The 27,226-nt window shown below is 38.8% G+C and overlaps 1 protein-coding gene across 6 annotated transcripts in view; it reads right to left on the bottom strand.

The window, feature by feature from the left end:
* The window catches only part of col8a2 (collagen, type VIII, alpha 2), an 87,267-nt gene that overhangs the window by 31,520 nt on the left and 28,521 nt on the right, over window positions 1-27,226 (bottom strand). For 2 of the 6 annotated variants that reach the window (XM_052092805.1, XM_052092809.1), the window contains exon 2: window positions 54-192. The exons of 3 other annotated variants lie outside the window; for them this stretch is intronic. The gene's annotated coding sequence lies outside the window, so the exon portion shown is untranslated. Of the gene's footprint in view, window positions 1-49; window positions 193-27,226 lie in introns of all 6 variants that reach the window. One more of the 6 variants, XM_052092808.1, reaches the window with a different exon arrangement.

Genomic DNA, 27,226 nt, shown 5'->3' with positions numbered 1-27,226 from the left:
TGTGGCCTTATACCTGTGAAAGGTGCTATATAAATAAACTTTTACTTACTTACTTTACTTAGCTGGTTTAATTTGGTTCAGCTGGTTTGGTAGCCTGTCCAAGCTGGTCTTCAGCTGGTCTCCAAGCTGAGCCAAGGTGATGTTTAGCTGGTCAGCCAGCTGTTTTCTTGGCCTGACCAGTTGAAAAGTGCCCTGAAACCAGTAAAACAGACCAGCTTAACCACCTTGGCCAAGCAATGAGACCAGCTAACCACAGCTTAAACCACCAGGCTGGTTTAAGCTATTCAGTTTTCTTTAGTGTAAAGACTGTCAGCAATTCACTCAGTAACATCAACAATGGGATACTTGAGGCACATTCGAAGGGTAGCTAGAAGTACTCAAAAGGGTTCCACCAGCGTGGACCTGCGAGGAACCCTAAATTGTGACTCAAGAATCTTTTCATTCATCCTACAGTTCCCTTTAATTTTCTGTCTTTCACCTTTTCTTACTTTCTCTTTCTCTTTCATGGCACAGCACATTTCTCATGTGAATGCACACATTGTCTGTTGCCAAGCCCTGACGATGCAAGAAGCTTTTTTTCTCTTCACGTTTACATTAAACACTGACTTGTGCTGGCTGCTCCCCACTCATTTTCTCTAAGAAATTGTAAAACAAAGAACAAAATAGTGGAGGGGAAGAAAAGGATGGATAGTGTAGGAGCTGACGGGGCAGACCGTTCAAAGAGCAGTCATCAGCTGGCTGCATTTTGTCTCCAAAGCCCGTGCCATGTATTCAGCCTGAATGATGAATGGCTTGCTCAACTCCTCCATGTGGGTGGCATTCGTCAGTGGAGTGAGACCTACATGTGTAGGTGGACTCCTTGGATGTTTCCACAAGAAGCATAACATGTACATACCTATGGCTGATGTGAATGTGAATGTGGGGCCCCAGGATTCTGTCAAGCTAAAATTACTCAGAGCTTCTTACAGAACAAGGCACAGTCTACTTATTCTCCATTGCACATTCAAGATGATAAATGAGCTCTACATTAAATCTTAACCTTCCCTATATCATCCAAATAATTTTCATCCATCTCCAATCCAATCACAAAGGACATGATTTCCTCAGTGCCATCAGCTGCAATTTGAATGCACAATTATAGAAACCCATGCCAATAGCTACATGGATTTTAGCTGTACAGGGTGTGAACTTATGAGTATAATTGGCTAATACCAGGGGAATCACACTTAATCCAAAGTTTCACTGCTCTCTAGGACTGGAAACCTTTTGACTCAGTAGCAAGTGAGAATAGCTTCCAGAAGGAGAGCCAGAAAACAGCAAGTCCATTTCTATCATGAAATGCTGATCTATTACTGACACACCATTAAAATGCTTGCTAAACTAACAGGGCTCGTGTTGCTTGAATTGTTGGTGCTGGCCTATATCCTGATTTCAGATGTCTAACATGCCAATGTAGTGTGATGCTGTGACTAAAGCTCGAGGCTTGCAGTCAGAAAGTTAAACTATCACCAATGTGCAAATCTCATGCTGTTTAGTGATAGTTTGGTACTGGTCTAGCTGGTGGACTAGCATAGCCATCTTGTTCACAGCAAAACTGCTTTTTTCTGGTAATGCTGGTTAACCTAAGAAGTCTTGCTAATTAAGTTATTCTAAAAGCCTTGTTGAAAGACCAGCACACCAGCTTCCCGTGTTGTGGACCAGCATTTTAAATATAACACATACTGGTGACCAGCTATGCAGGGTTTTCAGCAGGGAGTGTACTAATAGGCCGCCTACACACTAGAAAAAGCTATGATTGAGCTGTTGATGCATACAATAGGAAAGCATAACATTTGTTGTGAGATTGCTGAAAGAGCCATGGCAGTTTGAAATAATGACTGAGATTTGACTTTGTAAACCCTTGCATTTTTCCTTTTGATGCGCCATCCCCATTGAAGTCAATGGATTCACAGCATTCTCTGACAGAGTGTAAACTCTTTTGCTTTTAGTTGCCCTAAGTTTTCTTTGGATAAATGAATCTGCAATATGACTACTTACAATCACTGTCTCTAATGGGTATTCAAGACACATGGAAATTGTCTCGATTACGTGAAACATAACCCTGGTTCCCTGAGTGGGAACGAGGCACCGCATAATCACATTGGGACTCACCCTGAGTGTCACGTGGTCTGAAGCTCTTGTACAATCATTGAAATTTACTAGCTTGTGGCACATAAGCGATGACCCTAGGGAGCTACATCACGGCTCCATAAAAGCGCTCGCATTTGCGCCATCGATTCAGATTTTCTGGTTGACGGTACGAGCCTATGCAGCTGCTAGAGAGTATGGCCAGCTTACGCAGAGTCTCGTTCCCACTCAGGGAACCAGGCTTACGTTTCACGTAACCGAGACATTCCCTTTCATAGGAACTTGAGCTGCGTAATCACATTGGGAATGATATACATTCACGCCATGCGAACAGTAGCTGCCAACTCTCTATGCCCGTGTGGCAAGTATATGGCACAGAAGCGAGCTAAAACATCTGAATAAAACAGAGAAAATTGTGAGTTTACTCCTGTTCCAGCAGAGAGAACTTGTGATGCAGGATTCAAACCCTCATCCAGATTATAAAATCCAACAAATGTATGCGGAGAGGACCACCCTGCCACCATACAAATGTCCTCCAAGTACGCACCTCTAGCCAAAGCCCATGAGGATGCCATGCTCCTCGTAGAATGGACTCGAATACCCGAAGGGGAAGGTAAACCACATGCTTCGTAAGCACTTGAAATTGCATCAGTAAGCCAATGAGACAGTCTTTGCTTGGACACTGAATCACCCCTTTTGCGGCCACCAAAGCAAACAATCAACTGCTCTGACTTACGCCTCTGGCTAGTACGGTCAACATAATCTCGCAGCACCCAAATTGGTCAAAGCATATGCAATCTTTCATGCTCCTCCATGCTACTCAAATGGGAGGATAGAAAGCCTGAAAAATTATAGTCTGTGAGCGAAATTATGTAGAAATGACCTTAGGCAAATAGCCCAAACAAGGTCTTAACACCACTCTTGAACCCTGGTGCAAATTCCATATATAAGGGATCAAACGACAGGGCATGCAAATCCCCAACCCTTTTAAACAATGCCAATGCTACTCGCAGGGCCGTTTTAAGAGTAAGAAACTTGTCAGCGATTGTTGCCAAGGGCTCAAACGAAGCACCCAAGAGTGCTTAAAATACAACAGATAAATCCCCTAAGGGAACGTGGATGGAACGAAAAGGTCTAAGCCTGCATACCGTGTGCATAAAACAAGAGCTATTGTCACGAATGTAAGGCAATGAAGGCAGACGAAGGTTGAGGATCCAAATGCAGCTTACTTTATTACTAACAAAATACAAAGAAAAACCCTCAATGGGGAAATAAACAAGAACAGAGAACTCGGGCAGGGAACACAGACCAGGCTAACTACATTCACAAACATTCAACGACAGACAAGTTCCTACGAAAGGGAACTGTCTCTACCATATTCTCATAGTCTGGATGGCAGAAGGGTAAGAGGGTTTAGGGATTATAATTTAATAAGAGCCAGGAAATCCTTGTCAAACCCCCTCAAAAGAATGAAAAGACTTGGTGTTCTGTGGCAGACAGTAGGATCTTAGTCAGTGAGACAAGTTTGTTCCTCTGACACACAGGGAAGAAAGGGCAGCTATATTAGCATCACAGGTCACTAACCAGAGCCAAAGCCACTGTCTCAGGCGGGGATACACTGTTCTGAATCCTCTGCCATCATTCCCAGAGAGCAAAAACTGGAAATATCACATTGCAGGTTATTGCCACATAGTGCAGGGTAGATTTCTTCAAAATTGTAATCCAGTACTGATAACAAACTACATTAATAAAATTGCAGTCAGTAATTAATCTCTTGGATTATACTTTTGCCCAGAAATTTTGAATCATGGAGTGCAAATGTATTTACATGGTGTAAAAATACGAAGTGAGTTATATGTTTTCCATCCTGATACTGACAGAACTCTAGGCGCTCCATCACTGACAGACACAAATATGTTTCTGAAATAGGACAAACTCAAATAATCGATTCTGCAGTTTTGTGTTGATTACATTTAAAAAATGAAATGACATGTATGCGTTTCATGGGCAAAACCCTTCCAAATACATAGTTACACATGGTTATATGACACAAATAGTGATAACTTAATAAATAGAATGTGTTTGACAGGAGTTGGTTAGATATGCAATGTAATGTTAATAAAACATGCAAGCACACCTTTAAATACTTCTTTAGATTTCACTTGGAATTATTTTGCTTTGATATTAAGTTTTAGAAGGCAAAGTTTACATTGCACAGTAATGTTTTTGCCCTGTGTCTCTTTAAAAGTTAAATGATTTTTTGTAAATCGAGTGGTCAAATGCTGAGTGAAACCACTCCATCTTCAGTGTAATTATAGTAATATGGTTAGTGTCTAGTATCAGGTCTGTGTGGGCAATTCCTCAGTCTTCCCCCCTCTTATGAAAACACCTGAAGACTTACTGAAAGTACTATACATATATCACCTGTAGGCTGATTTACAATGAAAATGTTTTAAAGATAAAACATCTAATTTCAAGTACTTGATATTTGTCTATTTACCTAGTCCAGATAACGTTATCCATTACTACCAAGCACTGCTGATACATTACTTAATTGATGGCATCTCGAGTCCAGGAGCACATAGAAGATAAATGCTTTTTAGTCTTCTGAGTCTACTCGAATGTTTGTCAAAATGGTATTAAAAAAAATTACAAGGGAACATTTGAATATATGATGTATCAAAAAAGCAGTAGAATTTTCATATTTTGATCACTACCATGCACATGCATTAGTGAAAGACCAAAATATAGGCTGCCATTTGGATCATTTTGCGTTTTGGATCATATTACTATTATCTGCATCAGTGTCAGTTCCAAAATATTAAAACATCTTATTCTTAAATATAAACATCAATATTTTTTCTTTTCAAACATGTTTTTGTGACTTTAGATTTAATACATTTGTATTGTGTGAAAACTGATTTAAATTTAAATTTATATTGTAAAATTGTATTAACCAATACCATACAGTTAGACAGTCAGACAGGCAGGCGGTTTTAATTGAGTCATTAACATTTTAATTTAGTTATCTTGAATAATAATAATAATATTACATATATACAGTGTGTATAAACACACTGTATTTTCATACATTGTATATTAAAATGTTCTCTGAGGATTTTTTCTAATACCATTTTCACAGGCAGGCAGGCAGACAGACAGACAGTTTTAATTGAGTTATTAAAAATGTTTGTTATCTTTAATAATAATAATAAGTTTTATTATTTGTTAAACATTACACAATATAATTTTCTGCTATTTAATTAAATGGAAATGTGTAAATCTTAAAAGTAGGCTAATATATATTTTTGAGTGTACAGGTTCACATCAAGCCTGCACAGAGGCTTTATTAATATGCAAATGGACGGACACCTTCTACCCCACCCATTTGAGAGAAACTAATGTATGAAGGATTATTGCACCATGTTGTCCATACCTCAAAGCATGTGTATGAACGAGTGTTGCCGTTTAGTGGTGAGACTCTAATTTGGTATAAATTACAGTTTGCCATATTATGCACACATCCACTATTGATAAAAGAGTGATCAAAAGAACTTTGGAGGTATATGTTGGACGCCTTCTGTTTAAACCGTGCCTTGTAGTGAATACTGGAGAAAGGTTAGCTATCCATATGTTCCAAGACCTGATTTAAGCATGTTTTCACACACATGTTTGAGTGGACAAGAATATGATCATTGACACTTATGTCAGGAAGTAAGAGGAAACTCTGAGCCACAGTGTGGGATCAACATCTCATTTCCCAGCTTCTGGAATCAACCCTCTCTCCTCCATTTCCTGGAGCTAAGGTTTTCATTCCCCACTTTGCTCTTATACTTCACCCTTTCACAGGACCTCCAGTTGAGATTAAATAGAAAAACAGTGGGTTTGTTACCAGTACAAAATTCAGACTGCCAGTTGGACCTTGAAAGGGGAACAAATTCAGATCCCAAGAGGCAGGGTATCCCACACCAGACATCGCTCTGACATCCATTTAGCTTTCTAGAACTCATGTATCAATGCCAGGCTTTTCATGGCCTAACATCTGCAAATGAGCAATTTCCTCAATTGACCAATCCCAGGCTTTTGCTATTTTGACCTAATGCAACACAGATACATCACTTTGGTAAGGTCTAGGGATTCCCCCTCAACCAGTCCTGTCAAAAGAGATCCCCGATCCCAGTTCAGCAATTCTTGGAAGATTAGGGTTGCTGGTGAAGATCTTCCCCTCTTAAGCCCCAAGTGTTTCTCACTCACCCTGCACACACTGCTCAGCATTGTCTAAGGTGGACGTTGTGTAAGGCAACACGCCTAGCCCCAGCCTCACCCTAACTCATAAAGGCCTGTAAAAGCTCTGTGTAAACAGTGAAAGGAATGAAATCTTACCAACATCATATTCACAAAGAGAAAAGAAAGAGAGGGGAAGGCAGAGATGACAGCAAGCCATCATTGGCAGGCTCCTGACACAAATCCTCTACCAAAAGCTAGGAAACATTTTGCTGCCTTCTAAGATACCTCATTTTGGTCAGATTTGAAGGTAGCATAGTAATCAATTCAGTTAAATTTCAGAATGCAATGTGATGAGCTCAGAGAAAAGATGGCAGATGTGAAATGTTGATTATAAGTAAATGTATATTTTATTTAAAATGGAATGGTATGGTAATGGGGGGAATTCAGTGTTATTTAAAATTGATTATTTTACCCAATATTTGTGTGTTGTGTATATTTATAGTAGGCCTATGCCTATTAGAGTATAGAAGTTAGCTTAGCAACATGCTAACATCATACTCTGTTGAAATCAATTGTGAGTCGAATCGCTCATGGGCATCATGTGAGAGCTATTTGGAGTTGCTACCTATGTAAAGCAGTCTAAATCAGACATTAATAAGGTTAATATTCTGCTTCAGGGGCTGTTCAACACAGGTTGCATTCATAATCCCTATCCATTAATTGTCTGAAACACGCCACTCACTCCTCTACAGCTGGTGTGTGATGAGCGTACTGGTGCTATGGCTGCTGTCGCAACATTCAGGTGGATGCTGCACACTGGTAGTGGTTGAGGAGAATCCCCTGTTCACTGTGTAAAGCGATTTGAGTGTAGTATCAGAAAAACTCTGTATCAATGCAAAATTCATTAATTAATTCTTGTATCGGTATGTGCTATTTTTAATTGTTTGTGTATATAAACATGTGCTGGCAATTGAGTCTCATTTTTAGGGCTTTGCACCATAAGCAGCACATTTTTAGATGTCATGTCAAGTAAAAAAATTCAACTTTTAATAAGAGCCCTGTGTTCTTTTGTGCTCCGTCAAATTCCCTTTAAGGGATCTACAAGTACAGGTACTATTGACTTGAATGGTGAAAATGTTTGATCAAGAATACATATGGCATGCATACACATACACTATATTTAAAATCAGCAAAAATATCTGGCAACTATTAGAATCCTGAATTATGCTTATTTAGTTCAGAACATTAAATTCTGCTAATGCGCTTTCTTGTTGAAAACTGACCGGGGATGTCTCTTTCAAAAAGACAATTGGCTCTTTTAACTGCAAGGTGGGACTTCCATTTCTAGAGTCGCTACATTCAGTGTTGCGAATTCTGCCATTCAAAAGTATACCAGTGACCTGTCTTATTTTATTCAGTCTCTAGCTCCATCCAGCAATTTTTTAACATAAGAGCAAGTATTGTGAACGGCCTTTTAGCTACACACCGCCAACGGTATGTTGGCGGTGTGTAGCGAGGCAGTTTACTCGATTTTGGGAGGGTGCTAAAATGTAGGGTTAACGTAAACGTGTCACAAACTTTTCTGTATTTTCCCCTGTCTTCTAGACTCTTATTTTGAATTTACTTTCTGTACTTCCCTTCCCAAGAAGCCCAGTCATCATCCTTACCTGTCCCCCATCCTTGTGTTCAGCTGTTTTGTGTTTGCCTTCATTTGTGCTCCTATTTATACCTTCATGTTTAATTGTTCTAAGTCTAGTCTTGTCCATAGTAGCAGTGAAGCTATCTTGGCCCTTTGTTTTTTCCAAGCCTTGTGCTATTTGTATTTTTATACTCTTCTTCATTACAATACTGCATTTGGGTTCAACCAGCATCTCTCTCCTGGTTCATTGCATGACAAAGTGAGAGGAAAACCAAAGGCAGTAGGGGGCTTGAGGACTGAAAGCGTGAGAGATGAGGAGGAGAATGGGGAATGAGATTTATTATGGATCACTGAAAGCTCTCTGCCATTTATGTTTTTTACTGAATATTGGTATGATGACAGGCTGTACTGTCTTGTACTACTCTCACAATGGGGGATGATAAGCAGGGCTTGTTTCAGGTATTGGGAGTTCAGTTTAAACTGTAGAGATAGACTTAAAGGGAATTGTTGAATTGCTTCAGTGTTAATTTCAAAAGTGTAGTCAAGACCAGACCCTTCAAGACCAAGACTAGACCCCTTGAGACCAAGACAAGACCCTCCAATACCCAGACCATGTTTATATGGTCTGAGACATCTTGAGACGAAGACCACAAGATCAAGACCCCACCTCTGGGAAATACCCCTGTTCATTAACAAATCAAAATATTGTAATATGATAATAAGAATTGTCATTTTTATTGAAAACATGGCTGGCCTAAATTGCCTTGTGGTGATAGTCATCACTAGTATGATATCAAATGTCATTTTCCATAATTTTCATTTGAAAGAGATTGCAGATTGGTAGGCATGGTTATGTACTTTAATATTGTTATATGTTAAAATTCTCATTTTAAGAAAGTTGGCAGTCTAGCAAATGGGAAATAATATAAAATCATGTCAAAGACAATGGGACTAACTTAATGATGATGTTGTACCACATGCTTCACTTATTAATGTGTGACATATTTTGCAGGTTGCTCTTCATTTCTTATTTTCAGAATCTTCTTCAAAATTTTCAAATGCAAATTTTACCACTGCAGGTTTTGACATTTTCCAAACTGACATATAGGGAAAACAGTCCAGTTTTACGAGAAGCCTTTGTAATCCAAATATATATATAATAATACAACTAAAGCGAAGTGACTTGAATTGGCTAGTGCACAACAATTGAAGTCTGCATGGCATTAGTCTGATTCTCATTGCATGTACACTATTAAACTATTCAAACAACTGAGGTTGCATTTGTCGGCCGCAAACGTCATCGAGGCTGTCTCGTTTCAGAAAAGCGAGTAGGATACTTCGAATGCTGCCTTTGAATGCAACCTTCTTTCACGGGAATTCGGAGGATGCAAGACATGCATCCTATGTGGACACTCATAAGCCACAATTCTTTGCTTCAACAGAAATGCAACAACAACGCTAATTCGGCCGTAAATATGATGTTCAAACGCAATTATTTAATCACAATTTAAATAAGTTTTATTTCATACTGCCAAGAAGAGGAACACCGTAAAGTGTTCCATTTGGTCACTGTCTTAATTTAGGCTACTAATGAATAAATAGAATGAACTAATTCAGGAACACAGTTCTCAGATTGTTTTGGATGTGTAGCTGCATAAATATGGCATGCAATAAAATTATAGTAATAGATCTTATTAATGGCGATTACAATATATGGGGAAAACATATTTAATTATGTTTTTAGTCATAATCATTCAGCTCTACTCCCGCCAATAAAGAACACCTTGCAACCTAACAAGCTTATTGGGTCACGCGATTACCCCGAGTGATGTCACGGATTCTACATGGCAGATTTACTTATAAACCATTAATGTTTGCTTTGTGTTGTTAAACCATAGTTCTTGTACTTACAAACAATGCAATTCTATGAATGAATCACTTAGGAGTCCAAAATACCATATTACAATGATACATTACTTTAAATGCTGTTTTTTTTTTATTGTTTGGACTAATTTAAGAATTGATTCTGGTTCATAGTTATGTATTTAATTAGGGGGACATTTCCTTATGAAAATTAACCATGGTTTTACTACAATAACCACAGTTTAATGTAATTTGTGGTAAAACAATAGTAAGCACAAAATTAACCATGGTTACTACAATATTACTATAGTAAATCCATGATACATTTAAGAAGGTGTGGCAGCGGGGGCGTGGTCAAGCGCCCGTCCGGGAGAAAGCGGTAAGGGCGCTTGCACCTGAGCCAAATTATGTCTAACACCTGTCTCTAATTTCAGTGAGCACGGGGAGAGCGGCATAAAAAGGGCCTCAGAACCTCCAGAAGGGAGTGTGTGACACTCGTCAATCCAGTGTTGCTGCGTACAGCGCATAAGAAAAGTTTTATGTTAATTGAGAAGTTTTGTTGAGACCCTGAAAAGTTTTATGTTAATTGTGAAGATTTGCTTGTGGAGGAAAAATTGTGTTGTGAGCAGTGCTGTGGCCATTAAAAGCTTACTTGTGAATAACTCTATGTCTTTGTTCCCTCCTTGTCATCATACATCTTTACACTGGTGCAGTAACCGGGTTCGAACCCCTTTAAAGGGCTGGAGAAATTCTCTGAAAAACCTAAATATCTTATGCAGTGTTGTTTCTAAAACAAGATACATTTTTAGACATTTTTACAGGAAAACAATAAAGAAATGATCAAGAATAATTGCCATGCATGCTTTGCCCTAATATCAAAGGTCTTATTTGAAAAAAGAAATTATGATCCAAAGTGAATATTCTTGATGAAAAATATGATTGTGTCTGGTAACATGTGCATGTAAAATGGCTAGAAATAGCATTTTAGCTTAGCATAAAGCTGACAATTTACACAAGGTTTATTTCTATTTCTTGTGCTCCAGACTTACTTCAAACATACTTCTCTGTCTGCTCATATGAATGTAACACATCATAAGAAAGTGTTTCACCGCTGTTCAAATGCTCTTTGGATCGCATCATTTATATGTATAAATGTTTTCCATCTGAAAGGACTAAATATGTACAATATTTAGTATGTAATAATAATATTATTATTATATCATATTACATATAATAATATGTAATATATACAAATGACAATAAAATGCAAAGTAATTTCTTCAGTAATCAAAATAATTTTGAATGTAACTGTATTGTAAATACCAATTATTTAAATTGTAACTGTAGTGGATTACAGTTAGTTATATTTTGTATTTTAAATACGTAATCCTGTTATTTCAATACTCCCCTACCCTCGGCTCTATTGCTGTATTCACAATACAGTGTGACAAATGCAATGTTTTGTGACGCTACACTGCTACTCGTTGGAAAATATAGCCTGCTACATGCACTATTATGAAAATAGCTGAATTATTGTCTCGCTACTAAAAAATGTAGTTAAGTTAGTAGCGTTGTTAGTTTTATTACCTACTCCCCAACACTATCAACTGCTATTATACTGAGAAGACAGTCCTTTTGTGTTCTGCATAAGAATGAAAGTCATCCAGGTTCAGAACGACATGAGGCTAAATACAAAATTATGACAGAATTTCATTTTTGGGTAAACTATTTCTTAACACCACACTGAGGTAACTGTACAACATGTTCAAATGTAAACACACATGCATGCGCACACACTTTATGTGGAATTACATCCTGTAAATCTATTTTGTATTCCATGAGGAGCGCTGTCAACACCAAGTAATGTTTACACCCCTCACACTCATGGAATAACCAGAACTCAATGTCTCAGATTGCAGCAGTGTCTCAGGTTTGTACAACAAACAGAAAAAAGTTAGATAAGATATGTCTAGGCTAGCAATGACATCCAAGAAAAAGCCTTTGAAATCTATCACCACAGACATGGCTGGTGTTTAATATAGAATAGCAGTGGACAGCCTGTGTATTAATAACGTTAAGATCAAACCAAGGAGTATTTAAACTCCAAACATAATATTTTCCTTAAATATGGCATTTCTCAAACTTCAGACAACAGCAGCACTATTAGTAGTACACTGCTGTGTGCATTTTTCTCACACACTGAGCAACGGGGTAATGAGTGAGATGTAGATTAGCCAACAACCCTGAACAACCCTGATATGAATAATCAGACCATACAGATTTCAGTAGGAAAAACAAACATGGCAAAGCAAGAAGTTGTACATTGCCACTGAACCATAAACAGGGTCCCCATTACTGACAATAAATCTGTAAGTGCATACAAAATAAAAAAAAAATTCTGCTCTACAGCTGGAGAGGGAGCTGGAGATGCATGAGGTTTTTTTTCCTGTACTATCCTTCACGGAGCTCCAGATGTGCCCAATCCATGAAGATGGGAAAAGATGGAGAGGAAAGAGGAGGGAGCATTATAAATCTCTAGACAAAGTTGGACAGAGGAAGCATGTCCTCTTGAGGAGGGGTTAACTCAAAACTTCCACCATGCATTTAGAGTTATGGCACATCCAAAACACTGCTGCTGCTTTTCATCTGCATCCTGTCCTCCTACTCTCTCACAACCATCACATCTTCATTGCCCCGTCTTTCCTCAAAACCCTCTATATGGCGAGACCTACTTTTGCATCCACCTAATGAGGAAATTAATAAATGAATTCTTGATTCCTATTGGGATGGTCAACATGGTCGACTAGTCATCCATCAACCACCTATGATTGGGAATCTTGTTCAGAAACAGTTTCATAAAAAATTTAAAAAATGGAACCGAATGATTTTCATGACTTTTGCTTAGCTTAACAGTTGTCGAATATGTCATTTCCCTAAGATACTGAATCTATAGCACAAACACAAAGTGTGACCAGTGTTCCCGAACAAATGACTCCTATGAGACGATCCTTTTTTAATTATTTAAAAACATACACTCACTGAGAACCTTATTAGGAACACAATGGTTCTAATAAAGTGCCCAACGTTGTATTCCTCTGTTGAGGCCCATTCACCTCGAGGTTTGATGTGTTGTGCATTCTGAGATGATATTCTGCTCACTTCAATTGTACAGAGCTGTTATCGGAGTTACCAGAGCCTTTCTGTCAGTTCGAACCAGTCTGGCCATTCTCCGTTGTCCTCTCTCATCAACAAGGCATTTCTGTCCATAGAACTGCCACTCACTGGATTTTTTGTTGTTGTTTTTGACATCATTCTGAGTTATGTGTCACATCGGTTTCAAAACCTGAAACCAGCCTAATTATACAGGGCTTCCCTAAAACAAGATTAGTGTAGTAGTCATTTGGCAACCCACTGCCTAAAAGATTTTGAAAATATGTCATTTTGCCCATCCCTACAAGTGACACTTTAAGATTGGCAGTGGGCATTTACATCTCATAGTAAGGATTGTGTATAATTTGCCATGGATGAAATTCCACAAAAATGTCCCAGCATGCTTTGAGCAGATTTGATGATTTGAGTCACAAGTGTGCTGACATCTTGAATGTCAACACTTCCATAAGTGAGTTACGATGTAATACAGGACCATTGTTATGAGAGTAAATAGAGAGGGCGAAGTCTGCCAGAAAAGGTGAGAAATAGTTTCTCGTTTCTAATTGCCGAAAAGACTCATAAATGCAATTTAATTTGAAGAAGCCAGACGTGGAATGATTTTAACATCTGTTTCAGTCATAAACACACCGGAATTAAAGCAAATTTATGGCTAATGGGGTGTTTAAAGATCTGGGGCTTTCCCAAACACCATTGCTGTCTGCAGTGAAAAACACTCTCAATGAAAAAAAAAAAAGGATTTAACAACATTGCCTAAATCTAGACAATTACATCTTCAAGAATACCATTTCCACCTGTTCAGTTGCATTTCTGTAACCATGCCAAACCCTTAAAATGGGCTTGTGTGTCTTGTGTGGCCAGGCTAGACATAATGGCTGTCTGATTATTCATGCACTAAATACCAAACATTAGAGGGAAAACAAGGAGGCGTTTGCAGAGGACGAAAAACTATTGACCGCTGGTTCAATTGATGGTGTAAAATGCATCCATTGATTAGAACATAAGTTTTGAAGTTACCAATGTCAAAAAAGTAATAAAAGCAAGTCTGCTCATAAAGATATTCAGTTCAAGTTGTGCCCTCAAAATATAACTGCTATGTCGAATCCTTCTAACTTCTAACAGGACTGCACCCCTGTTATTAGTGAAAAAAAGCAGTAGTAAATGAGACCACTGCTGTCAGGGTACAAAAGCTGTTTGTCCAGGCGTTGTTAATGTAAACAGCCAATATGCTGCAGGGAATGTTATGAAGACGTGGAACCGGTGATCTGTGACACAATCAGCCACCCTTATGCTTTTAGTAATAGGTTATGGCACTCATACAACCATTCTTCTGTGTCAACAAACTAGAGAACAGTGCTGGCTTACAAACCCACTTTAATGGCTATAAATAGCACTTTGTGACATGTTCCACTTCTTCTGATGGCCTGTGTCTTTTCTGTAAAGACTGGAAAAGGAGAGGGCTTTGCACAGGAAGACTGGATACGCCTCAAATGACAGAGAAGGAAGGAGTGCGAAGTAGAGAATATGGCTATTTCATAGCCCCACTCCCTGTGGTCTATTTTAAATTATTGACTGTGAAAAGTTACCCCTGTGTCCTGACAGAGCAGCAGTAGCCAGCTAAGACAGAAGAGGTGAGAACTGAGGAAACTGGAATAAAAAGACAGAAGACAGGACAGTATGCAAACTGTTTAAACTCCTCAGTGCCTTATAATGGTTTGTTTTTAAAGTCAGAGTTAAATACAGTTTGCATTGCAAACTATTTTAGTTCCATAATCAGAATTTATGATCACACAATAATCTACTAGCTACTGAACCTGCAAAATGGAAACCAGGAAGTAATCAAATAAACAATGTTTAGCGTGATATGGAGGTTGCACTTTTCCTCTAAATTAAAATTTTACTCCTGTTGACTCTATTACATAATTTACAACTAAAAATTTAACTCGCTTTTGGCACCACTCTGTGGACATTTCACCCAGAGATTAGATTAGGCCCATGCCCATATGTTTAACAAACACTTCCTTCCAGCTGTGGTCACTGGTGGCAGTGATATTAATTTAGGTAAAAACAGACCGATTTCAGTAGTAGATCTTTTGACCTACTGTTGCCGAATTCACAGGTGATACAGGATATTCAATGAGTGTAGATCGGACTTGACTTTTATCTGGTGGGTATTGATTGGATAATCAAAAGTGGACGTTTCATACCCAAATAGGCCCATCTTGATTTGATGATGCATAAGAGTAAGAGTGATTGGTGACGTCACTCATTTTAGAGGCGAAAATTTAAGATAAAATAAAAGATATGTACATATATAACTTTCTTTTCTTTTTTTGAAATAACATGCTCTGATGAATCAAACACAAAAATACAACGAAAGTGCATGAAGAAGTAAATAAGGTCCATTTTTATTTCATGTTGACATGTTCAATTGCCATCAATTTAGTAGCAGATTAAAAGCATGTCTGTTTTTAAACAGAAGGAAGAAAAAGAAAGGCTGAGCTGGAAACCACCACAGCTGACACTGTGCAGACTCTGTGTGAAACACAAGGCTGTTCTTCTGACTCTGGGCAGGGACATGAAAGCCATTTTGTTTGATCTTAAAGCTGAATACCTCTCACAAAAAAAAAAAAAAAATGTCGCCCACCCCTTCCATTTCTAAAAGTTCTCTCTTTTGATTTGATATAAGGCATTTACATCTTCTTATAAAAAAGTTCCCTAGCACATTCCTTTTGGCTTCTGAAAATAATTCTATGGGACGGCAGACCAGGTGCACCAGTGTTAGTGAGACTGAGTTGCTCATTGCTGAATTTTAGTTTACATATCATAATGGCAGAAAAAAATATTACATATGTGGCCTATTTGTACAAGTGCATTTTCCCCCATACTGTATTCTCTGGAAACATTTCTAAGAACCCTGTGAGTTTTACGAGCCTGTGTCGGCCAGAGGAATGTGACCTGTATCATCTTGAGAGCTGGAGAGGAGCTAATTTTTTGCACATTGTTGGGCCTGGCCTTTACTGTAAATATATATTTATAACTCCTTAGCCCTCAGTAAAAGAAAACACCTGTCAGTCTAAATAAGCATCAGACCATCACAATGTCGCACCACCCAGTAGACACTAGACCCACTATGACATAAGCTGACCTGGAAAATGGAACTAATTACAAAGCACTTGTTTAGGTCAGCAGGTCAGCCAGCACTGAGGAGGTTCTATTCTCCTTAAGAACACTGGTAAAAAATAGGATGATAGCAGAGAGTAAGTATAAAAGACACACACACACACACACACACACACACACACACACACACACACACATGTTGTGTTTCCATGTTTTATGGGGACTTTCCATAGACATAATGGTTTTTATACTGTACAAACTTTATATTCTATCCCCTAAACCTAACCCTACCCCTAAACCTAACCCTCACAGAAAACTTTCTGCATTTTTACATTTTCAAAAACATAATTTAGTATGATTTATAAGCTGTTTTCCTCATGGGGACCGACAAAATGTCCCCACAAGGTCAAAAATTTCGGTTTTACTATACTTATGGGGACATTTGGTCCCCACAAAGTGATAAATACACGCCACACATACACACACACACACACACACACACACACACACACACACACACACACACACACACACACACACACACACATGTTGTGTTTCCATGTTTTATGGGGACTTTCCATAGACATAATGGTTTTATACTGTACAAACTTTATATTCTATCCCCTAAACCTAACCCTACCCCTAAACCTAACCCTCACAGAAAACTTTCTGCATTTTTACCTTTTCAAAAAACATAATTTAGTATGATTTATAAGCTGTTTTCCTCATGGGGACCGACAAAATGTCCCCACAAGGTCAAAAATTTTGGGTTTTACTATCCTTATGGGGACATTTGGTCCCCATAAAGTGATAAATACACGCTCACACATACACACACACACACACACACACACACACACACACACACACACACACACACACACACACACACGTTGTGTTTCCATGTTTTATGGGGACTTTCCATAGACATAATGGTTTTTATACTGTACAAACTTTATATTCTATCCCCTAAACCTAACCCTACCCCTAAACCTAACCCTCACAGAAAACTTTCTGCATTTTTACATTTTCAAAAAACATAATTTAGTATGATTTATAAGCTGTTTTCCTCATGGGGACCGACAAAATGTCCCCACAAGGTCAAAAATTTCGGGTTTTACTATCCTTATGGGGACATTTGGTCCCCACAAAGTGATAAATACACGCTCACACACACACACACACACACACACATAAATCTTAAAACAGAAGATCTTTATAGGTAAAATGTATATTTTCTGTCTGACTAGTGATGCCAAACAAAATTATAAAAATAAGAACAGTTTTCCCAAATATTCCCCCATCTGTCATTCACATGAGACTGAGAGAATTGAGGAGACATGGACAGTGTTTTTCCAACATTGAAAATTTCAGTGAAATTCAGCACATTTTATGACATTCATCTTGTGTTTGGCCCTTCATAAGCGCTACATATGCTTCTCTCTGACACGTGCATCTATGTTTCACATGAGCGTGTTATCTCCAGATCGCGATGCAGACCACAAAACTTAGGTAACCCTTTTTTACCTTAAGCACTATGAAGGAAGTTGAACATCTCGAACGGCTAGACAGCCTGAAATTCTAACCAACACTGACAAGGAAAACAGCAACAACACCGTGTCATGTGCCAAAACAAAGGGTTTTTAAACTAAACATCATCAATTTACTGCAATTCTGTTTGAATGATGTTAGATATTCAGAAAAACATATTCATACATTGTTGGATTTCTTTTAACCTAATATCCTTTTCTTTGTTGCATTGCTTTGAGAAAATGTTGAGTTGCGTGAGTATAATAATGATAATTAAATTGGTCAACAGCATACCAAGGCAGTATTTTTTTAAACTACAAATTAAAAATATACTTACAAAGACACGATACTCAAATCGACAACAAATTAAAACATATAAAAATTGTGCAATCAAGACATCTGTTACAGATTTTGTTTGGCTGTTCCCTGACACTAATGGCTTAATGACACCTACCCTTAGCACTTGCGGTGTCAGCCACAGTTTTATACCCAGTAAAGTGGTCTAGGTTCCTTCTCTCTCACAGAACAGCTACATTTGGTTTTCACTTTAGCTCAAGCAAGAGCTTTATTATAATGAGGCCATAAAATGTACCACCATTATTCAACACCGACACCACACACTCAATTAAAACAAATCAAGCCTTCCCTCTTTATGTCAAAATGACTCTGTTTTACACAGCTCAGCTCCTCTCAAATTCCCTTGAACAGCTTCCTTCCTCTTTCTTACACATTCCTACCTTCACTCTCTTCTAATATTTCTCTCTGTGTCTGAGAAGGTCCAACACAAATTTCGAGCTCCTATCATTGCAGACCAACAATTGATAAGCCACAGACACATTTCCACCCAAATAAAAGTTCCGGCCAAAGTGAGCCTCTCAGGGGAGGGATGAATTATGGCTGTTTTGGTCGGGCGGGTGGAGGCAGACCGCCCTAGAATGTGCATGGCAGTGACTTTTAATGAATATATGATCACCATTTTTGTACTTCAAGACTGTGTATCACTTGCCTTATGATTTCAGGGGCATATTTCGCTTTAAGCCAAATAAATGCCTCTGCGATTGGAATCAAGTGATAGCATGTTCAGTTTGAGAGGAGAATTTGGGACGTCTGCCCATATGTTTCTTTTAGGTGAAATCTGTACCAAGCTCTTATAATAAACACAAAATCTACGTTTTATAACACCAGTTAGGTTACTCCTGTGAATTCTACTCATTTCAGAGCTTGTTAAATATGGTGAATGTTGCTTTGTACTGCATTTTATTTCTTAAAGTCTGTTGTGTTCATTCATTAAGGTGTGAAAATGGCCCGTGGACTTTATCCTGAGGCTCTCTGTTTTGGAAGTTGAGAGACGGACCCCATATGGGCTGGCAAAGAGAGTAGAGTGAAAGAGTTGAGGAGAATTGGGGGGTGAGGAATAGGTGAGAGGGGGTGTGTTCTGCTAGAACAATTATCTTGTTCCTGAAACCTGCTATTTAATGGAAATCCTTGGTCCCTGCCAAACTACATGCATGCATCTTGGTATGAGCTTTGGTACAGACCTTCTCTCAGTCATTCATTTTCCTTTTGGCATTTTTGATTGGACACTTTACTCAGAAGTTTCCTTTGTAAGGAGTGGTCATTAGTTTCAGAGCAGTGGGGATTTCTTTAAGACTGCAAGGGAAGCTCAGCTTCCCCTATAATGTCAAAAAAATAATGGTCAAATATGTACTATTGTGTAAACAATTTATTGACTAAAAATGCGTTAGAACACGTTCATCTCGAAGAGGAGTTCGTTCAGAATCAGCTACATTACATATAGCAGGTCGGCTGACTCGATTTACTTCTCATACATTCCGTCTCAGTAAGCGTCAGTGCATTTCCCTGTTGAAGCCGAGCATCCATTGACTTCAATGGGGCTGCTCTGAACAGGTTTTTTCTGTGCTCCGAAAATAGACAGTCATTGGATAAATGCTGCGATTATGTCCCGCCCACGGACGCTCAGCGTCTCTGGGGGTGAATGAGGAGTGGGCTGGCCCGGACTCCGGGCTTCAGCGTGATGATTGGAGGATCTGTCGAAAGACTGCATCTGCTTTTGATTGACAGCTAATCTGTACTATAAGAAGTCACTGAAGCTATTTCAGGCTCAGTCCCATCGCGGATTTCTCAAGTGTAGTCGAAAGACAAACTGCTGCAACCTATTTCTTTATATTTGTTTGGCTGAAATTGCTAGTCAATTTGCATAATACATTTCACACAATTATACACCACATTCCTTGTTTCAGTTTTACCAAGTTTAATATATTTTGTTTTAGAGCGTTCGTTTGTTCGTTCGTTCATTCATTCATTCATTCATACAGTAGGCTAGGCTAGCGTCGTACGGGTGAAACTGCGCACGATGGTAGACGGTGCTAATATTGTCGACCTGATTTTGGCGAAGCCATTTGAAAGTCTTCCTTACGAGGAAAAAATTTGAATTAAACAGCAGGGCAGATCAACACCTAAGATTGATTTAGTGCAAAAAATAGGGTAAATAAGTTTATAATGTAGGCCGAAAATGAGCTTCCCCTCTTTGAAAGACCAGCAGCCGCCACTGTTTCAGAGATGCAACAAAAGGGGAACTCCATTAAAATTCCTTTCACACATTCAGCCTTTTTATTCAATCTGTTTCTTCTGTCCATGGGCCAGCATTAGGGTCATCCTCATGCTCACCCTAACAGTAGGAGCCTATAGAGTGGAATACGGCTGGCAAAGTCTGTTGACAACATCATATCAAGGGCTTTATTTTGTGCCTTTGACTAGTGAGCTCTACAGTGTTAGTGTCATAATATTGGCCATACTGTACCTTTACAATCTATTCTGGATAATCACTTCTAAAACCAAGGCATTATTGTAATATTAAATGCTGTGCTGCTGGGTACTCTGTATCAGTTTTCAAACAGTGGCACATTCCTTTAAAAGGCTGGGGTGGGTACTGCTGGAGCTACATTAAATAGACAATCCATTGTTTACAATGAAGCACAATGGATATAGAAATGCTCTTGATGTGGATTGAAACATGGAGGTGAAAAGACCACAGACACAATCCCAAAACAACATCTGTGAGATTCTCAGTCTGTTCTCATTCATCATTCATACTTGCATGTATAACAACAAGGTGTTGTTTATGAAAGTGTTCATTTGTGGGGTGAGGTCTGCAAGAGATCAAAAGCATATCAGGGATGTACAGTGTAGTATTCTTTATAGCAGGACTGACCCTTATCTTAAACATAGCACCCTTTAAAGTAACATGCAATATATTACATAGGCAAAAGAGCTAGATACAGTGGGTACGGAAAATATTCAGACCCCCTTAAATTTTTCACTCTTTGTTATATTGCAGCCATTTGCTAAAATCATTTAAGTTAATTTTTTTTTCCTCATTATTGTACACACAGCACCCCATATTGACAGAAAAACACAGAATTGTTGACATTTTTGCACATTTATTAAAAAAGAAAAACTGAAATATCACATGGTCCGAAGTATTCAGACCCTTTGTTCAATATTTAGTAGAAGCACCCTTTTGATCTAATACAGCCATGAGTCTTTTTGGGAAAGATGCAACAAGTTTTTCACATCTGGATTTGGGTATCCTCTGCCATTCCTCCTTGCAGATCCTCTCCAGTTCTGTCAGGTTGGATGGTAAACGTTGGTGGACAGCCATTTTCAGGTCTCTCCAGAGATGCTCAATTGGGTTTAATTCAGGGCTCTGGCTGGGCCATTCAAGAACAGTCACGGAGTTGTTGTGAAGCCACTCCTTCGTTATTTTAGCGGTGTGCTTAGGGTCATTGTCTTGTTGGAAGGTGAACCTTCGGCCCAGTCTGAGGTCCAGAGCACTCTGGAGAAGGTTTTCGTCCAGGATATCCCTGTACTTGGCCGCATTCATCTTTCCTTCGATTGCAACCAGTCGTCCTGTCCCTGCAGCTGAAAAACACCCCCACAGCATGATGCTGCCACCACCATGCTTCACTGTTGAGACTGTATTGGACAGGTGATGAGCAGTGCCTGGTTCTCTCCACACATACCGCTTAGAATTAAGGCCAAAAAGTTCTATCTTGGTCTCATCAGACCAGAGAATCTTATTTATCACCATCTTGGAGTCCTTCAGGTGTTTTTTCATGTGTCTTGCACTGAGGAGAGGCTTCCGTCGGGCCACTCTGCCATAAAGCCCCGACTGGTGGATGGCTGCAGTGATGGCTGACTTACTACAACTTTCTCCCATCTCCCGACTGCATCTCTGGAGCTCAGCCACAGTGATCTTTGGGTTCTTCTTTACCTCTCTCACCAAGGCTCTTCTCCCCCGATAGCTCAGTTTGGCCGGACGGCCAGCTCTAGGAAGGGTTCTGGTCGTCCCAAGCGTCTTCCATTTAAGTATTATGGAGGCCACTGTGCTCTTATGAACCTTAAGGGCAGCAGAAATTTTTTTGTAACCTTGGCCAGATCTGTGCCTTGCCACAATTCTGTCTCTGAGCTCTTCAGGCAGTTCCTTTGACCTCATGATTCTCATTTGCTCTGACATGCACTGTGAGCTGTAAGGTCTTATATAGACAGGTGTGTGGCTTTCCTAATCAAGTCCAATCAGTATAATCAAACACAGCTGGACTCAATTGAAGGTGTAGAACCATCTCAAGGATGATCAGAAGAAATGGACAGCACCTGAGTTAAATATATGAGTGTCACAGCAAAGGGTCTGAATACTTAGGACCATGTGATATTTCAGTTTTTCTTTTTTAATAAATGTGCAAAAATGTCAACAATTCTGTGTTTTTCTGTCAATATGGGGTGCTGTGTGTACAATAATGAGGAAAAAAAATGAACTTAAATGATTTTAGCAAATGGCTGCAATATAACAAAGAGTGAAAAATGTAAGGGGGTCTGAATACTTTCCGTACCCACTCTAGATCTCTTGCCTGGCTGACATTTTAAGGAATGTTCTGAGTTCAAAACAAGTTAAAGGGATAGATCACCCAAAAATGAAAATTCTCTGATCATTTACTCACCCTCATGTCATCCCAGATGAACACAAAGTTTTTTAGAAGAATATCTTTGCACTGTAAATCATTTAAATCCAAATCAATGGTGACCAGCCCTTTCAAGCTCCAAACATCACATCATTTCAATTACAAATAATTTCAACGCATCTCTTTAAAAATTTTTTTTAAACAATTCTTGGTTACTGTAAGGCACTTTACAATGGAAGTGAATGGGGCCAGTCACTAAATGTTACATTACACACCATTTCAAAAGTACAACGACAAGACGTTAAAATGATATGTGTTAACAGAATTATAAAAAAAATCGCTTTCTAACTTTATCTGTGTTATGTTACACTCAACAAGCACTTTATTAGGAACACCTGTACACCTACTTATTCATGCGATTATCTAATCAGCCAATCGTGTGGCAGCAGTGGAATGCAGAAAAGCATGCAGAAACAGGCCAGGAACTACAGTTAATGCTCACATCAACCATTAGATGGTGGGGAAAAAAAATGTGATCTCAGTGATTTTGACAGTGGCATAATTCGGCTGGGTTGAGTATTTCTGTAACTGCTGATGTTCTGGGATTTTTTACGTGCAACAGTCTCAAGACTTAACTCAAAATGGTGCCAAAAACATCCAGTGAGTGGTAGTTCTGAGGACAGAAATGCCTTGTTCCTAATAAAGTGCTCCGTGAGTGTATATCCAGTATTATAACTTTGTTGTCATAATGACATAACGAAGATAAACCTTGCATTCTGTTAAACACAGTAACACTGTTAAATCACTGATTTTATCACACTAAAATTATGTCAAAACATCTTGTGGCTATACTTTTGAAACCGTGTGTATTTCAATGTGTGTGGACTGGCTCTATTAATTTCCATTGTAGGTATCTTCCAGTAGCTGCAATTTTTGCTTTTTTTGTTTTTAAATAAACAAGAAACCAGTGGAAATTATTTGTTGTGGTAATCAACATTATACCACAAATGCTGTCAATTGCGTTTAACTTGTACTGAACCTGGATTATTCCTTTTATAGGACATTTAAATGGGTGTTTAATAGTCGGCTACATGCAATGAAGAGAAAAAAAAAGAGGAACTTAGGAAATTAAGATCCTTATCTGTATGCAACTTTAGGAAATAACTTAAGCATTAATGTATACAAACAGGTTTACCAGTCATACTCAATATTAATCCAACAATAAAAACATTTAAATGAATAAATGAAGCGTTTTAGAGAACGTGTTGATCCATTGGGACTAAGGATAATTAATTGGCTAAAGTCAACAGCACAGTCTTTAAATAAGCTCTTCGTGACACAAAGTAAAGTACATGCAAATTACCCAAACAATATTCTCTCTTATCATTCATGAGCTGCTGACCAAGTGCTATGCTCTTTAGTATGGTTTGGAAAAAATGTTGTTTACTCAGGCTTAGGAAAGGGAGCTCAAATCAATGGACTTCAGCATTTTGACAAAGCACTTTCCCTAGTTTAGCCACAGAGGGGGAAAGCTATGAGAAAACCACTCCATGACACTGAATATGGCTCAGTCCACTTTTACATGCAGAAGGGTGAACAATAAATGAAATGAAACTGTATCTGACAAATTACCAGTTTTACAGAAAATCGCCCATTTACTGGCAGAAAAGATGATTTTATTCTACAAAGACCTTTCCTTTAAAATGGGGGTAAAGTATGGTTTTCTGTAGGCTAATGAGTTATAAATCTAAGCTCATTTCTTGACTATGCACAGATGTCTCATATTCCTCTTCCTGTTTTAACAATCTGTGGCATGAAGATAAAAATATCACATTAAATAACACCATTCCCTTCTATGAAACTCATGAAAGGCCTTATGAATTGAAATGGCTCCAATCGTGGAGAGCATGATGGTTATAAACAATCTTTTAGTGACTGCCATGTTCGGGCTTTCAAGCAAAGCCAATAATCAAGTCATGGACATGGCATTCCAATTCGCTCTATGCAACCACCATTTTGTGGCTTCTGTGGGGTGGCAGAGGAATGCTTTTTTAATCCCTTTTGGACCCATGCCCCTAATTCTGGACAAGACAAGGGTTCTTTGGTGCTCTTGTCTGGCTTTGTAGATCTTTGCAGACTGGGCTTGTATCCACAGACTCCCTGGAGCTTGAAAAACTTACTATTGAGGCCCAGACTTAGGAGCCTCCATGGTTAGACATAATATATAAAAGTAAAGCAGACCGCTGTGTGTGCTAATCCATGGGGCAGATATATGTCAGGGTGACACCTCACAGAGGGGGATGGCTACCACATAGCAAACATTTTAAACACTTGTAGATTCTTCTGAAACACTTCCACTGTTGGTCACCAGCATGTGTTATGTTTTGGACTAGCTTTACCAGCAAGACTTCCTTTTACAACAAGTTTCTCACACACACACACACACACACACACACACACATACACACACACACACACACACACACACACACACACACACACACACACACACACACACACACACACACACACACACACACGTTGTGTTTCCATGTTTTATGGGGACTTTCCATAGACATAATGGTTTTTATACTGTACAAACTTTATATTCTATCCCCTAAACCTAACCCTACCCCTAAACCTAACCCTCACAGAAAACTTTCTGCATTTTTACATTTTCAAAAAACATAATTTAGTATGATTTATAAGCTGTTTTCCTCATGGGGACTGACAAAATGTCCTCACAAGGTCAAAAATTTCGGGTTTTACTATCCTTATGGGGACATATGGTCCCCACAAAGTGATAAATACATGCTCACACACACACACACACACACATGTTTGGTTTCCATGTTTTATGGGGACTTTCCATAGACATAATGGTTTTTATACTGTACAAACTTTATATTCTATCCCCTAAACCTAACCCTCACAGAAAACTTTCTGCATTTTTACATTTTCAAAAAACATAATTTAGTATGATTTATAAGCTGTTTTCCTCATGGGTACCGACAAAATGTCCCCACAAGGTCAAAAATTTCGGGTTTTACTATCCTTATGGGGACATTTGGTCCCCACAAAGTGATAAATACACACTCACACACACACACACACACACACACACACACACACACACACACACACACACACACACACACACACACACACACACACACACACACACACACAAAAAAGACGATGATTATGTAGCATTATGGATATGCTGGTCCACCACCTCGACCAGCACCAAACCAGAATTAAGCAGCATAAACCAGTCTGAACCAGCATAGAAATGAATGCCGGTTTAAGATGGTCTTTTCAGTAGGGTTAAAACTGAAGTAAAGCAGCAGATATTAATGGCTTAGCTTATCCTGCATGTGTTGTGTTTTTGGATGTTGGGCCCCATCATGGGATTCTGCTGTACTGGTCTCCCCACCAGACTTCTTGCCTGGTTTATCATCAGAAAGACCATGCTGGTTCATGGGCTTTGCAATCTACAGTAGATGTACAATGGTTATAGTGGTCCACCAGCTAGAACAGCACCAAACCAGAACTAACCATCTTGGATCAGAATGGAAATTCATGATGCTGGTCTTTTAAGAAGGAATATGACAGACCCAGAGAAAATGTGATAATATTAATGTATAAACACTGTAAAATGTTATTAAATCTAAATCTCATGTTAAAGAAGGCGTGGTTGAGTGTCTGCCGGGGAGAGGGGAATCGGGAAGGATTCATCCCTGGGTGATAATTAAGTCTAACAGCTGTTTCTTGTTGCAGTAATCTGGAGAGAGTGATAAGAGGAGCCCACGCCAGAGAGAGAGTGATGCACAGGAGTGTGATGTATTAGAATGTTTACAGACGTTAAAGAGTGTGTTATTTCTTGTAAATTAAATGTGTGAAGATACCTAAACCACGCTTCCTCATTCCCATACTGACCAGTCCTGTTACAGACTGCTTGGCTGTAAAGTGTATGCTGCTACTGGGTTTGGATGAGACTTTGAGTCCATGAATCAAACAAATGAATCCCATTTGAAAATCTTGCCTGGTCTAGACAAGACTCCTCCATACTGTCTTATTATCTCTGCAAGAATTATTACAGTAAAAAAGAGGAAAAGGAAAAAAATTATGATGTAAACAATAGTGTTCCTTAAGGAAAAAGCAATAAGGATTATATTTATAAGAATGGGGGAAGGATGAACTTTTCACACCTCCTACACAGACTAAATCTCTAAATCTAGAAAACGACATCCAACGTCTCTGCATAAACTGACAGGAACTAGACAGAAAGGACACACAAGGAAACAAACATAGTCTAACTCTTACTATATCTTTGCTTTTCCAAAATCTTTTTCTTTCTGTTTTTTTCCTATGCCGGGTGCCATTTGCTAAATCACAGGCTGCCTAATAAGGAGACTGTGGTTTCTGTTGGAATGACTTAACTAGTGCTTAAAATCCTATTTGTGTGAGAGTCTCTAATGGGAAAGTGAGAGAGTGAGTGAGAGAATGATTCCAAGAACACAGGATGAGATGTTATTAACCTTGTGCAAGCACTTCCAAGAGTTCATGA

Source organism: Xyrauchen texanus, chromosome 26 (assembly GCF_025860055.1).
Source record: "Xyrauchen texanus isolate HMW12.3.18 chromosome 26, RBS_HiC_50CHRs, whole genome shotgun sequence".
Classification (NCBI taxonomy): Eukaryota; Metazoa; Chordata; class Actinopteri; order Cypriniformes; family Catostomidae; genus Xyrauchen; species Xyrauchen texanus.
Note: the sequence above shows the minus strand (reverse complement) of the source record. Positions and strands in the feature narration are given on the sequence as shown.